This window comes from Panthera onca, chromosome A1, assembly GCF_046562875.1.
Source record: "Panthera onca isolate mPanOnc1 chromosome A1, mPanOnc1 haplotype 2, whole genome shotgun sequence".
Classification (NCBI taxonomy): Eukaryota; Metazoa; Chordata; class Mammalia; order Carnivora; family Felidae; genus Panthera; species Panthera onca.
Window position 1 is genome coordinate 208461181 of NC_138339.1, and position 16243 is coordinate 208477423.

Consider the following 16243-nt stretch of genomic DNA (forward strand, 5'->3'; position numbering starts at 1 on the left):
CCCTATTTTACAGGATTCAAGGGTTGTATGAGATAACGTAGGTACTTAATACAAGCATTGCCTACCACATAGTACACTTAAATAAGTGATAACTATTATCTTAATACTGGAGGCAAAATTTCAAACTTCAGAAGACATTTTTGCAATGGGAATATAGAAATCAAATCTCTGTGCAGAGATGTATTATAATGTATTAAGTCATAAAGTATGGATAAAAATAAAAGAACTAAAACTAAAGATTTAAGCCTTGAAAAGCCCTAAATATGGTGAAAAAAGTAAAACAACTAATCAAAGGAGTCATTGTAAAATTTAGAGAGCTAAAAAATTATCAAGAGTATTAAATTAAACAGAATTTAAAGGAAGGTATTCTTTCTTAAAAATTGTTTTAACTGTACTATAGTGAATTTATAATACTAAATTTGTTTCAGGTGTATAACATAGTGATTTAATTATATATTACAAAGTATCGTAAGTGTGGCACAATATTATTGACTATGCTTTAAGTTATAAAATAAATATGTAAAGAAGGTATTTTCAAGAATGAAGTAACTTGCAAGTTCAAATCTGGCCAAGAGTCACAAAAAATTAGGATGTTCTATTACTTAAAGCTTATTTTAATTTAAGTGATTTTCCTTTCCAATCCAAGAAATCACACTGAACCTTATTGTGATATAGAGTGCTTTCAGTGAAGATAGGTGAAAATAGTTATTTGGTTCAAGATTATAGTTCTGTATGCTTAAATATAGAAAATAATTATCTATATGATATTTTTATCTGTTAAGTTTCTGCTTAATAACTGTCAGGCTTGAAATTTTCATATCATATGCTTATGCTATACTGCTTTTCATTTACTAAAATCAAAGGGCTGTGGCATGCTTATTAAGAACAAAATGGTCTACTTATACATCTTTGGTTTTGGTACTCCAGAAACTCTTACCCAATTATAATTACTGGGGAATTTTTCCTCTCCAATGGGGACTAAGTTCTAATAATTTTTCCCACTATAACATTCTCAAATGTCACTGGAATATAGAATATAGAATCAGATAGAATACAGAATATTCTATTAAATGTGTTGCCAGATGTAAGTACTCAAATTTAATTTTACCTAATGTATCATGAATGCTATCTTTTTAGACCAGTGGTTCTCAAACTCTAGCATGCAGTAAAATGACACAGAGGACTTGTTAAAACACAGATTTCTGGGTCTTGTTTCAGACTTTACCACCTCAGTACATATGAGGTGGGCCCAAGAAATTACATTTCTAGGAATTCCCTAAGTGATATAGGTGTTACAGCTGATGCTGGTGAGGGACTCATTGCTTTAGAATAATGATTTATACCTGTTTCTTTCTCAAGGTTCTAGAGTATGAGAGAACAATAAAATTAACATTTGCCTTTAGCAAAACATGTTGGAAGGTCCATCTTGAACAAAATATTGAGGCATTTCCTTGTCACGTAATGGAAAACTTTAGCTGCAACCAGCCTTGCCAGCTGTTTAAAATAAATTCATTCAGCTGCCCATATTCATAGAAAGAAATCTTTCCTGGAACTATCATCACTAACAACACATGTAGAGAAAAATCACATTTGCCTAATTATATCAATTTTCTGGAATGAAGTAAAAGTCTCACAGAAGTAACAAATACCAGTTGTTCCAACTTAAGGACAAAATATAAATTGCTTGTTTTTTAAAAACAAAAAGTATAACGGATTAAGTTTAGAGAATTCTATGGCATGTTAGTTTATTAAATATTTTTAAATTGCATTGTATTGCAATCATTAATGTGATCAGACTTTTAAAAACTAACGTGTTTCCAGCAATTTTGAAAACATAGTTTTATAAATGTACTTAGTACACATTGACATTAACAATGAATGTATCTATATTTTTCTATCATGGCTATAAAACATGAAGGAGATATCTTGTCTTTAAATCCTTAAGTTCTTTTTTTAAATTTTTTTTAATGTTTATTTATTTTAGAGACAGTGAGACAGCACATGCAGGGAAGGGGCAGAGAGAGCCTGAGACAGAACCTGAAGCAAGCTACAGGCTCTGAGCTTTCAGCAGAGACTGACGCTGGGCTCGAACCCACGAACCCTAACATCATGACCTGAGCTGAAGTCGGACACTCAACCGACTGAGCCACCCAGGCACCTCCTTAAGTTCTTTAAGCATTAGATGATACATAAAATATTATGACCTTTGTAAGACATCAATATTTAGTAACAGCATACAGAATTTCAAGTATGTCTACATGTATATGCACAGTTCCAGAAAACACATGTAATGATTACAAAGTGATGAATATATATTATTCATCCATAGGGATGAATTAATTGCTATGAAATTTTAATGCACAATTCTACAATATGCTTTGAAAGACAAAATGACTGAAGAAAATAAGAACTGAGGAATTACTATGTGAGAACAGAGACCCTAATCATATGTGACAAAGTTCTTTGTAATTTTATTATTTAATGTAATATTCTGTCAGAAATAGGATTACATATGTTCATATCAGCACATAAAATGGACTTTGGGCAATATCATTGATTTGAAATTCATCAGAAATGTGAATCATGAACTCCCAATTACTTTCCTCATAGCATAGCATATCAACATTGTATATGATTTATAATCTTTATTACTATCTGTAGGAGGAGACACAATAGCCTGTGATGACATACTCTGTTCTCAGTATTGCTAGTGTCAGTGGTAGAGATGCATTATGAGTATATTTGAAAAATTGTATCTGAATTAAATATCTTTACATTATCTTAACTAAGATTTCTCTTGATAACGGGAGGAAACATTTAAACAAATCTCTTCCTTAAGATAGTTGCACATTTATGTCTTCTCTTTATCAAAATTAATTAAGAAAGGATAAACTATAATTTTATTGTCCTCTAAGATTATGGCTTACTAAGTAAAACAAAATTAAGTGTATATAGATAAGTGTTACTAAACTTGATACTACCTATTCCATTTAAATAAAAAAATACGGAGAGAATTAATTATCTGCCCCTAGTATTATCACTTACTCTGTGTTTTGACCTGAGAAATGTTAAGCTTGTGTATTTTTTGCATGATAACCATCTTGACAAGTATCTGGACTTACTCTGTGAAGGAAAATGCAGCATTTAGGGTAGGTGATTTTTTGTCTTGTTTTCTAGATGGACAACAGAGAAGAAAAATAATACATATCTGTATAGTTGTTATGTGGCAGGAATTCCACAATCTTTTCATTATGTGGCAGGAATTCTACAGTCTTTTTTTTTAATTTTTTTTAACGTTTTTATTTATTTTTGAGACAGAGAGAGACACAGCATGAACAGGGGAGGGGCAGAGAGAGAGGGAAACACAGAATCGGAAGCATACAGTCTTTTAAAGAAGCCAAACATCCTTAATTTTACTATGTGTTGGCAAATACAATTCAGAGTTAGCATCTGGGGAACTGTGATTGACCATTGAGGAAATGAGATATATTCACCTGCTTTATGAGTTTTCTTAGTCCTACAGCCAGCATCCCTTTTCTAAATAATGAAAGAGCCCTTTTTGACCAAATGTTTTCTAAAATATATTTATTTGTCATACAATATTTTGATAAAAATTTTAAAAGAAATAAACAAAAGACTTTTTGTCTATTCAAGATCCATTTGGGATAGATCCCAAATTTAAGGTTAATGATACAGAGTACTTTGCTTGACACACCAGGACCCTTCATTTTTAAGTTCATGCCTTAGGATCTCTGATCATCTATTTTTGTTTTTCAAAAAGGAAAAAACAAAAAAAAAGACCTCCCCCCCCCCCACATTGCTACTGTTAACTACATGTGTTTCTATGTAAAATTACCTTCAAGTGATATTTTTATTCTATTTTCTCGTTAAACTTTTATTTTAATGGGTCTAAAAATTCTGTGACAGATTTTTGGTCAAGTTGTTTCCATTAAAAAGTACTGATTTTAAAAACTAATAACTTAAAACTGCACACACACACACACACACACACGCACACATGGTCCATAAAACATTCTCCTTTCTTCTGGAGGCTTTACAATGAATTGTTATCATCAACCAGCCTTTTACTATTAAACTTAAAAGTCCAATTGACACAAACAGTTGTGAGACCTTTCCTCTACCACTGATTAAGACTGGGGTGGCAGGTCCTGGGAGTGATGTTCATTTAGCCTTCTGAGCTTTCTGGAAGGACTTGCTGTCCCTACCAGCTCTGCTACCTTCTTGTCCACTGCTTTGATGACACCCACACCAATCTTCTGTCTCATGCCATGAACAGCAAAACAGTCTGGAGGAGGATAGTCAGAGAAGCTCTCAACACACATAGGCTTGCCAGGAACCATATCAATGATGGCAGAATCACCAGATTTCAGGAACTTGGGGCCATCTTCCAGCATTCTGCCAGAATGACAGCCTTCTCCTTTCTCTCAGTGAATCTGCAGGCAATGTGAGCTGTGTGACCAACCAGCACAGGTGCATATCCAGCACTGATTTGGCCTGGATGGTTCAGTATAATCACCTGAGTCATGAAGCCAGCTGCTTCCACTGGGGGGTCATTTTTGCTGTCACCAGCCACATCACCTTGGCAAACATCTTTGACAGATACGTTCTTGACATTGAAGCCAACATTGTCCCCCCAGGAAAGGGCTCACTCAAACCTTCATGGTACATTTCAACAGACTTTACTTCAGTTGTAACACTGACTGGTGGAAAGGTGACCACCATGCCAGGTTTAAGAATGCCAGTCTCCACCAGGCCCACAGGGAGAGTACCAATACCACCAATTTCGTAGGCTTCCTGGAGGAGCAGACACAAGGGCTTGTCAGATGGATGAGTTGGTGGCAGAATGCAATCCAGAGCTTCAAGCAGTGTGGTTCCATTGGCATTGCAGTCTTCACAGTTAACTTTCCATCCCTTGAACCAAGGTGTGTTTGCACTTGGCTCCAGCATGTTGTCACCATTGCAACCAGAGAATGGCACAAATGCTACCGTGTCAGGGTTGTAGCCAATTTTCTTGTTGTAGGTGCTGACTTCCTTAACAATTTCCTCATATCTCTTCCGGCTGTAGGGTAGCTCAGTGGAATCCGTTCGCCCAGCGTGTAAGCCAGAAGGGCATGCTCACGGGTCTGCCCTTTCTTGGAGAACCTGCTTCAAGTTCACCAACACCAGCAGCAACAATCAGGATGGCACAGTCAGCCTGAAATGTGCCTGTAATCATATTTTTGATAAAGCCTCTGTGTCCTGGGGCATCAGTGATGGTCACATAATACTTACTGGTCTTGAATTTCCACAGGGAGATATAAATGGTGACATCATGTTCACAATGTAACCTCCTTCTCAATTTTTTTGATAGTGTTTTTGTCAGTCCCACCACATTTGTAGATTAGATAACCAGTAGTGGAAGAGTTGCCTGAATCTATATGTCCAATGATGACGATGTTCATATAAGTCTTTTCCTTTCCCATTATGGTTTAGGTTTAGTGGAGGTTTTCGTAACACCTGTGTTGTGGCAGCAAACATGTTGCAAAAAAGCTCAAATAATATTTTTAAATTCTTTGATATCAATAGATTTTTTTAATTAATTTTTTAATGTTTATTTTTGAGAGAGAGAGAGAAACATGAGCACGAGTGGGGAAGGGGAAGAGAGAAAGGGAGACACAAAGTCAGAAGCAGGCTCCAGGCTCTGAGCAGTCATCACAGAGTCTGACGTGAAGCTTGAACACACGAACCTTGAGATCCTGATCTGAGCCAAAGTTGGACGCTTAACCACCTGAGCCACCCAGGCGACCCATCAATAGATTTTTTTAAGAAGATAATTTACTATTTAGAAGTATCCTCAATTAGCAAAGTTCAGTGAATGATATAATATTTCCAGTAGGTTTTCTTAGAGATACACTCAAGAAGTGAGGGTATAATCCTAAAAAAAAAATATTGACAAACTGAAACCAAAATAAACAAAAAAGAATTATACATCACGACCAAGTGGGATTTCTCCAAGGTATATAAGACTGGTTCCACATATGAAAATTATTAAAATAATCCTCACATCAGCAGACTAATAGAAAAATCACATGATCATATCAGTAGATACAGAGAAAGCATTTGACAAAATACAACACCACTTCAGTATCAAAATTTTTGATAAACTAGGAAGAAAGGGGTAGTTCCTCAACTTGATAAAGAATATCTACAAAAAATTTACAAATAACATCATACTTAATGATAAGAAATATGAAGCTTTCCCACTGAGGTCAGTTACAAAGGAAAGATGTCACCTCTCACCACTTCTTTTCAACATGTAGTAGAAGTTCTAGCTAATGCAGTAAAGCAAGAAAAGGAAAGAAAAAGTATATGTATTGGGAAGGAAGATATAAAACTGTCTTCATTTACAGATGATATGATTGCCTATGTAAAACACTGAAAAAAATTCAGAAAAAAATTTTTACTGGAACAAATAAACAATTATAACAAGGTGCAGAATACAAGGTTACTGTGCAAAGGCAATCTTTTTCATATATATCAGTAATGAACAAATGGAATTTGAATTTAAAAACACAATCCTATTTACATTATCATCCCCCAAATGAAATACTTTGTTATAAATCTAACAAAATATGTAGAAGATCTACATGAAGAAAACTAGAAAACTCCAATGAATGAAATCAAAGAAGAGCTAAAAAAAATATAGGGAGATATTCCATGTTCATTAAAAGGAAGACTCAATATTATCAAGATGTCAGTTCTTCACAATCTGATCTACAGATTCAATGAAATGCCAATCAAAATACCAAAAAGTTACAGTGTGGATATTGAGAGACAAAAGACCCAGAATAACCCAACATGGAATCAAAGTAGATCAAAGTTGAAGAACTGATGCTACCCAACTTCAAGATTTAATATAAAACTATAGTAATCAAGATAGTGCAGATTGGTAAAAGAAGAGATAACTAGAACAATGAAACAGAACAAAGAACCCAGAAGCAAAACCACATGAATACAGCCAACTGATATTTGAAAAGGAGTAAAGGCAATGGAGTAGAGCAAAGATAGTCTTGCCAACAAATGGTGTTAGAACAACTAGAAATCCATATGTAAAAAAAGAATGTAGACATGCCTACACACTTCACAAAAATTAACTCAGAATAGATCACATACTTAAATATGAAACACAAAATTATAAATCTCTTAGATGACATATAGGAGAATATCTAGATAATTGAGTATGGTAATGACTTTTAGATATGACACAGAAGGCATGTTACATGTAAGAAATAATTGATAAGATAAACTTAATTAAAATTAAACACTTCTTTGTGAAAGATCATGTCAGGAGAATTAGAAGAAAAGCCTCAGATTAGCAGAGAATATTTGTAACAGACACACCTGATAAAAGACTATTATCCAAAATATATAAGAACTCTAAAAATTCACAGTAAGAAAACAACCTGATTAAAAAATGGGCAAGGGACCTTAAAAGGCACCTCACCAGAGAAGATATGCAGCTAGCAAATAAGCGTATGAAAAGACACTCCGCACCATGTGTCATCCTGGAAAGGCAAATTAAGACAACAATGTGATATTATTAGATATCTATTAGAATGCCCCAAATTTGAAACATTGACTACACCAAATGCTGGCAAAGATGTGAGGAAACAGGAAATCATTCATTGCTGGAGAGAATGCAAAATGGTACAGCCATTTTGGAAAATAGTTGGTGGTTTCTTACAAACCTAAACATACTCTTACCATATGATTCAGCAAACGTGCTCTTTGGCATTTAACCAAAGATTGTAAAAATTTATGTCCATACAAAAACTTGCACATGGATATTTAGAGCAGCTTTATTAAAAATTGCCTGAACTTGGAAGTAACGAAGATGTTCTTAAATAGGTGAACAGATAAACTGTGGTACGTCCACAATGGAATATCATTCAGCACTAAAAAGAAATGAGCTATCAAGCCATGAAAAGGCATGGAGGAAACTTAAATTCATGTTTACTACCATGTGAGAGTTTACTGGAATTAGGAAATACTGATAGGATCCAATTTTTAAACTCTGATAAGGATTTTTCCCCTTTCTCTATAAAGTTTGTAATTCTTAAGGAATTATCCACACTGGTGTGGGAAGATACACATACTTTTAAAATAACTTTCTATTATATACATCAATAAATGCAGGTAGTACATATTCTACTTAGGGTCTCTTATATCAGGGTTTTATAGGTTTCTAAATTTATTTCTTCTGACTCTGAACATGATGGAAGGATGAGAGGGTGCATAAAAAGTTATAAAAGGCCACAAAATGAATTTCTTTAACTCTGCAAAATGTAGGGGTTAAAAGGTGTATAGGCAAAATACCTATAAATGAAAGCTATATTGAAAAATCTTTGTTATAATTTCTTTTAATGTTTATTTATTTGCTTTTGAGAGAAAGCACAAGTGGGGGAGAGAGAGAGAGAGAGAGAGACAGAATCCGAAGCAGGCTCCAGGCACTGAGCTGTCAGCGCAGAGCCTGATGTGGGTCTCGAACTCACAAATGGTGAGATCATGACCTGAGCTGAAGTCAGACGCTTAATCAACTGAGCGACCTAAGTGCCCTGAAAAATCTTTCTTCTTAAATAGACTTATCCTTACATGAGATTGCAATGTGTACCTCTAGTATCATCCCATAGCTTGTACCACAAAGAATAACATATAAATTGTCATTTCCAGTTTTATAGTGATGGATGTTACATTTCAATAATACAAAACAAACTGAGAATGGTGTCTCATTCCTTTTATTAGTATGTTTTTAATGGCACCTAATTTCCCAATCCTTATGATGTATATTTATCTAAAAGATGTATTTGCATTTAAGAGAAAATAATACTTATGTAATTAAACTCACAGAAAGATAAAACTGCTCCAGCCTTAGATCACCTTATGAGTGATGCTATGTAGTTTTTTTTTAATATATAAAACGTATGTATTTGAACTACTAAGCAAAGTGAAATTTAAATGGTAAGTTATGTGTTTTTCCTCATAGATACTCATAGATCATCTATATCCATGTCATTTCATAGCATAGTGCATAATAAAGGGTAACTGTGCCACCTAGTTTATGTGTTGTTTGAAAAAAGAAGAACTCAGAGGCAGTGTCTCTCCAGCTTAAGTCTGAAGTATGCGTTTTGGTAACTGGCAAGCTGACAGGCAGAATCTCCTGCCTCAGAGCTCACTGATAAGAGTCCTAGCTGGACAGAAAACACGTGCAAGAGCAAACTCAAAGGAAACTTCAATAGTGCCTTGATTATGGGAGAAGTAACTTCATGTATTTGAAGTCAAAGAATGCAACCGTAACATGCACATCATGATCTACTTCACTGGGCAGAAATGCTTTGTGGAACAAAGATCAAAGAATGCCAAATCACATTATGAAATTATTTTTTGCAAGGCTGCAAATAGAAACTAAGTAAATTAAAAATAAGAACAGCCTAATGATCACAGCAATATTTTGAATGTGGATATGTGAATCTACGTACAACATGAAGCAGTGAAAGGGAATATTCTATTTGCTTAACAAGATTTTGTGTTTTCCTTAAGTTTATTTATTTTGAGAGAGATGGTGAGTGAACATGCAAGTGGGGGAGGGGCAGAGAGAAAGGGTGAGAGAGAATCCCAAGCAGGCTCCAGACTGTCAGTGCAGAGCCCGATGCAGGGCTGGATCTCACGACCTGTGAGATCATGACCTTAACCAGAGTCCAGAATTAGATGTTTAACCAACTGAGCTACTGAGTGGCCCCAAGATTTCATATTTTTAAATGTAGTAAAATTACATTATCATTTCAGACCTATTATTCATTTGTCAACACTATTTGTTTGTCTATAAATACATTTATTTCCCTAGTGATTGCTTTCTTATCATATTCACTTTTTAAAACATATGTTTTTCTAATAATGATCATGTCATTAAATACTGTGTATTTGCCTCTGATGAGGTGAGAAAACTGATGATTAGGGCATTGAGATATTTGCAGAAGCCATTCTGAACACCTACTTAGAGAACTAGCAGATTCTCAGCGAAAAAGTTTACTAAAGCCATAACAAAACAGTGGAATACGAAAGTAAGTCAATGCACAGTTGAATGGGGGGAGAAGTAATTGAGAAACTAATAATGATGTAGGCTGGTACTGTACAATTCACTGGGTAGTCTCATTCATAGTACCATAGGGGATTTGTTGCATAATTTGACACACTCAGGTAATAGAATTGGTTAAATCTGATAAGCAGCAGTCTTCTAATGGTACTACACAATCTGTTTACTCACAAATAGACCCAGCTTTCATTTGGAAAAACTGTATCAAATCCTGCTTTTGAGAGAGTACCGTAACAAGAGATGAAGGCAGATTATAGGATTATAAAGAAACAATCAGACTATCTGCTCGGCAGTCAGTGGACACAAGAGTTATGGTGGCTTGGCATTGACAATGAAAAAGAACTGTGGTTCTTCAGATTTGTTAAAATGCAGGTTTATATGGAATATTAAAGTACAGTAGTGACATGGTTTTCACTGTAGAACATCTGTGCCAAATACATAATTCTGGTACCAATTTAAATGTAATGTATTTGTCCCTCACTAGCTGATATGCCCTGAAGACTTCTTCTTACACATTTACTTCAGAAAAATTGTTTCTACTTATGTTTCTTAAAGTGAATAAATTGTCTTCTACCAAGACTGTGGATGAACTAGATGATGCTGACACAGTACATATACATAGAAAATGGCTATAATTGTTTGACAATAGTTAGATCAACTAGAGTTATACCAAGAGTTCAGGAAACAGAAATCTCTGCCCCAGCACTATATGATGCAAATATATGAATAGATGGAATTGTTCTATATCTGTACTATGCGTTACAAAATACTTACAAGCCACACATTGCTACTGAGAACTTGAAATGGTGGTTAGTTTGTTACACAGAATTTTTAATGGATTTTAAGCTGATTTTATTTTTTAAAATTTTTTAATATTTATTTATTTTTGAGAGAGAGAGACAGAGACAGAAAGAGTACGAGGAGGGGAAGGCAGAGAGAGAGAGAGAGAGACAGAATCCAAAGTAGGCTACAGGCTCTGAGTTGTCTGCACAGAGTCCAGTGTGGGGCTCAAACCTACAAACCATGAGATCATGACCTGAGCCAAAGTCAGACACTTAACTGACTGAGCCACCCAGGTGCCCCATTTCATTTTCATTTTATAGAGCCATATATAGCTAATGACTACATTTTTGGACAGAGCATCTCTAGAACATAAAATTAAAATAACTAGAAATAAGCAATTTATTAAATGATGGAGTTAAAAGGCAACACTTTAGCAGGGACTTTGGTCTTATAAACAAACACATAAATTTAAAAATTATATAAAGACAAATATATTTCTGTCTATCTATCTATTTATCTATCTATCTATCTATCTATCTATATCTATTTCCCATCCTGACCAGATATTCAAAGTTCAGTATTCAGGTGTTCTTTCAGCAGTTCATAAATTTAATCAGAAGCCTAAGTACTTCCCATCTTTGGCTCTTCTATCCTTAGGGTGTCCAAGTGTAGCTCTTCATGGACACACGTTGTTTTTAGAAACTCTAAGAATAAGGTCCTTATTTAAAACACCTAAAGAAAAAAAAGGAAAGAGTAAGGTTCTCTCAGATCTCAGTCTTTATATTAGTAAAGAAAACTCTCCTAGAAGATACCCCACAAACTTTATTTATATTTTATTTATTGTATCAATCCACATGGGCAGAACTGGCTGCAGGGATTAAAGGGGATTGACTAACACTTGAAGACTGAATCACAGAAGAGAGGCTTAGGCAGAAAGGAAAAAGAGGAAGAACTCTTGAGTAGGGCACTAATGGTGTCTCCTAAGCATACTATTAATCCTGAAGAAAATCTCAGCTGAGTAGGGGAAATGAAAAAAAGAAAAAAAGAAAAATATGTAAAAATGCTTCAGTAGAAATACAAAAATGTACCAAGGGCCTCCAGCAGTAGACAAGAGTGAAAGATGGTTTTTCAGTACTTGAGAAAAGGATTTATGAAGGCACAAAGTTTGTCTTCTTTAGACTGAGACATATGGTATGTAGTGAAGAGTAGAAAGATATAGATCTGGAGGGCTTGCTAAGAGTTAGATCACCTAAACCAAGTATGTCAAGATAAATATATGTGCCTCAAATCAGAAATGGTAGGTAATTGTTGAGTAGTTTTCAATGGAGAATGATACCATCAGACTAATTATTGTTACTAAAATATTTCATGTGCACCAAAGGGTAGGTAGAGTGTGGCAAAAACTTCTCCTGCTTACGAATAACTCTAACCCCAACCTGGTACTCCATGTTCCTTTCCAGCTTTATTTTACTTAGTAGAAATTATCACCTTGTAATATATATTGAGCCACACACCATATGCTATGCCCTCCCTGTCAAAATCTTCCCAGTTATTTGACTATTCTCTCTCTCCCTCACCTACTCCACTCAAGCCACGGTGCTCTTCTTTCTGTTTGACACACATACTAGCCATCTTTCTCATTGGAACATTTGCAATTGTCCTTTCCATTTGAAATACTCTTTAGATATTACAAGACTTCATCCTTTGCAGGTATTTATCAGGTTCAGTCTCAGAGGAACCATCCTGAAACCGCATATTTAATATTACAACTACCACCCTCCCCTAACCTAGCAAATCCTATATACATTTCTAGGTTTGATAATTTTTCTCATTGAACATATATATTTTGGTCAACATTCTAGATATCGTACCAAATGAAAATTCTATATAGAATACTGTCTGCTTTTCTCACTGCTGTCTATCCATGTTAAGCACATAGCAGGTTCCTTACAAATATTACTAGAAAGAATATATTCACTCTTTATAACAACGATATGCCCATGACTGTATCTTGCTTACTAATAAGGTCTTTTGGACAGAAATTTTATGTTATTTGTTTATTTCAGGCTTAGCATTTTCTGTTTTATAAGACTAAGGCAAACAATTGTTAATATGCAAGTTGTGTTGGCAGACTTAAACTAGTGATACAGCAGATCATATGTGGTCCAGCTATAAGCTTTATTTGGCTTATTTCAGTTAATGAAACCTGAAAAAGGAAGTTATCAACCAATATTTATAAATAAATATATTTGAATATAAAATTCATAACTAACTAATAAAAGTGAGCTTACTTTCCCTCATAGTAATAATCAGTTAATGCCAACTATTGGTAGACAGGGTATATGTTACAAATAGCCCCCATCCCCAACTCATTTCATTCATTTATATTCTTTGACTTGCTTTCTTGATATTTTAGTTTGTAACCTCTGGTATAATTAATGGAAAACTTCAGAAGAATGTGAAAATATTCTTTTCACCAAGTATTAGAATCTTTTCAGAGAAATTAGTTTTAATTTGCTTCTATTTTAAAATGAAATATAACTATTTGTTGATAGAATTTCATTCTTACTATATTAATGTGCATATTTTGATAATATTTATAATTATTTTGTCAATTCCACATATTAGCCAACTCAATAAATTAATTAACTCCAGCTCTCTAAATTAATTAAATCTACAACATCACAGAGTCCTGTTGTCTTTAATTAGTAAATGGTCCTAAGAAAACCTGGGCAGGAAACACAGGAACATAGCAACAGGATCGGGAGGCTGGAAAGCACAAAGAGCGGTTGATAAACTTGAAATATTCTTCCATATCGGTATTTCCAATACATTTTAAAGGGCATATAAGGCTGTGACAGCTTTTCAGCTGAAAATACATTTGAAGGAACGTGAAAATGTAACATGTGCCACAGTGAGAAGGTACATATCGTGTTTATTCACCCAAGAAACACAAAGGCAGGCCAACCTTTCACCTGGCTTCAACACAGATTCAGTCTCTCTTTATTAGACACTTTATAAGACCGTGACTATACTTCCTGAAAGTTAGAAACATTCAAAGAAGTGACTTAAACTTTACTGTGCATCTGCATGTTTAAAAGTATGTACAATGTTGGGGCACCTGTGTGGCTCAGTGGGTTAAGTGACTGACTTTGGCTCAGGTCATGATCTCGCAGTTTGTGAGTTCGAGCCCTGGGTTAGGCTCTGTGCTGGAGCCTATTTTTGATTCTGTGTCTGCCCCTCCCACTCACGCTCTGTCTCTCTCTCTCTAAAATAAATAAACATTAAAAGATTTAAGAAAAGTATGTACAATGTTTGAAATTTATTGATGACATCAACCTACTAAAGAAGAAAGAAGAGTAATTCAGAAAAGGGGACTATATTTGTAGGATCAAATGTCCCTGACAAGGTAAAAGTCAATGATTCTAAAGATCATGAATGAGGATAGACTCTGACATGAGTTCAGGGACATGGGAAGGAAGGGAGAGGATATGGATAAGATGCAGGTGGTTTGATACGTTTGGGGCAGGGAAGATGAGGTCATTACTGTGCAACTAAGTTATATCTGTCACTAGTACCCATGTAGATACCTATTGTAATATCCATATTTGAGATAAATATAAGACAATATCATCCACTTAGATTGAAAAGTGAGGGAAAGTTTGAGGGGAAAAGAAATTGTGTAAAATGAGATGTTATTGAATGTGGGAGAGCACACATCATAGTGAAGGACGAAAGATTTATGGGCAGTGTAGATTTAGTATTTGAAATATTTGATGATGATTTAGAGATCCCTCAATAGGAATGTGTTTTCTCTCCATCTACAGTCAGTTGTTCAGGTGCTGGGACACTAGATTAACTTTAATATTAAAAATCACTAATGATTATTGTATCAATTGTTGTACTAAGTATCATAAATATATAAACTCATTACAACAATAACATGCTCAGATAGGTAGGACAACCAATCCAATATTACACTTATAAGATGCAGAGATTGAACTCTTAGAGAATTTGGGTTTAGCCAGGGTGAGAGATGGAGGGAGAGAGGAGCAAGATACTAAGAGTGTAAGGAATGGAGTGATTCCCAGAGCAGATAAATGATAGGACTTAAGCAGAAAATGGGATTTTTTCACATTTATATAGCATATGTAGCATATTTTTCATATTTATTTCATATTTCAGTCAGATTTTTCATATTTATATAGCACTTGTTAATATTTTTTTCTTCAAGTAAGTGCCTAATGTGAAATACTAACAGGTATTTGGAGGTGAGCCAGTCAAGGAACAGTGAGACCTGGAATAGCAGGGAAAGAAAGGAAAAAGTGGGAAAAGGAACATAATCTTTACACCACAGTATATATAAAAGGGAAATGGTGTGAAATGAGGGATGATCTTTAATGAATGTGGAGGAATAACTGGGGAAATCATCACTGAGTGTTGCAAATCAGTTTTCTAATTTATTTAAATATAGAATCACTCATCAAGTAAGCTATATTTAAAATGAAATACTTTAAAACCTCTCAGTAGTTTCAAAGATTCCCTCAAGATTGGTTAAGTTAATTAAATATGGTAGCATTATATATATGTGAATACCATGAGGCATCTTGATCATAACAGTATATTTGAATGCAGGCGAATCATTTATCAGCAATATTAGTTTCTGTTAGAGTGGTGGTTCTCTATTCATGATAACATAAAACAACATACAATGAACTGAAAAACTCTTTGGAACTTTCTTGAATCAAAAAGAAGGTTGAGGGGCACCTGGATGGCCTAATCCGTTAAGCGTCCCACTCTTGGTTTCAGCTCAGGTCATGATCTTACCATTGTGAGATTAAGTCCCATGTAGAGCTCTGTGCTGGGCATGGACCCTTCTTAGGATTCTCTCTCCCTCTTTTTCTGCCCCTCCCCAGCTCGCTCTTGCTTGCTCTCTCTCTCTCTCTCTGCCTCAAAATAAAATAAACTTTAAATATATATATTTAAAAAAAAACAACAAAGAGAAGGTTGAAAATTCTTCACGGAAAAACTAGAACCCAAGCATATCCACATGGTCTTAGAAGAAGAAATAATTCATCAGTTTTGCCTACATGTAACCACTGAAGACATCTTCTATCATTAAATTGTTTAAAATTCACTGGCCTAAGATATAATGGTAAGAGGAAATCACCATGTGAAATGAGTCACCAGGACACTCAGTATAGGCTATATAATGCTGCAGTAATATAACTTTAACGTTTCAGTGGTTTAATACAACAAAAGCATTTGCCTCACTTATATGACATGGCCAAAGATCGTTGGCAATACAGT

At 34.7% G+C, this 16243-nt stretch overlaps 1 pseudogene; it reads right to left on the reverse strand.

Annotated features, from left to right (window-relative positions):
• Nucleotides 1–3917: 3917 nt before the first annotated feature.
• On the reverse strand, nt 3918–5483 carry LOC132680293 (elongation factor 1-alpha 1 pseudogene; annotated as a pseudogene).
• Between the last annotated feature and the right edge of the window lie 10760 nt (nt 5484–16243).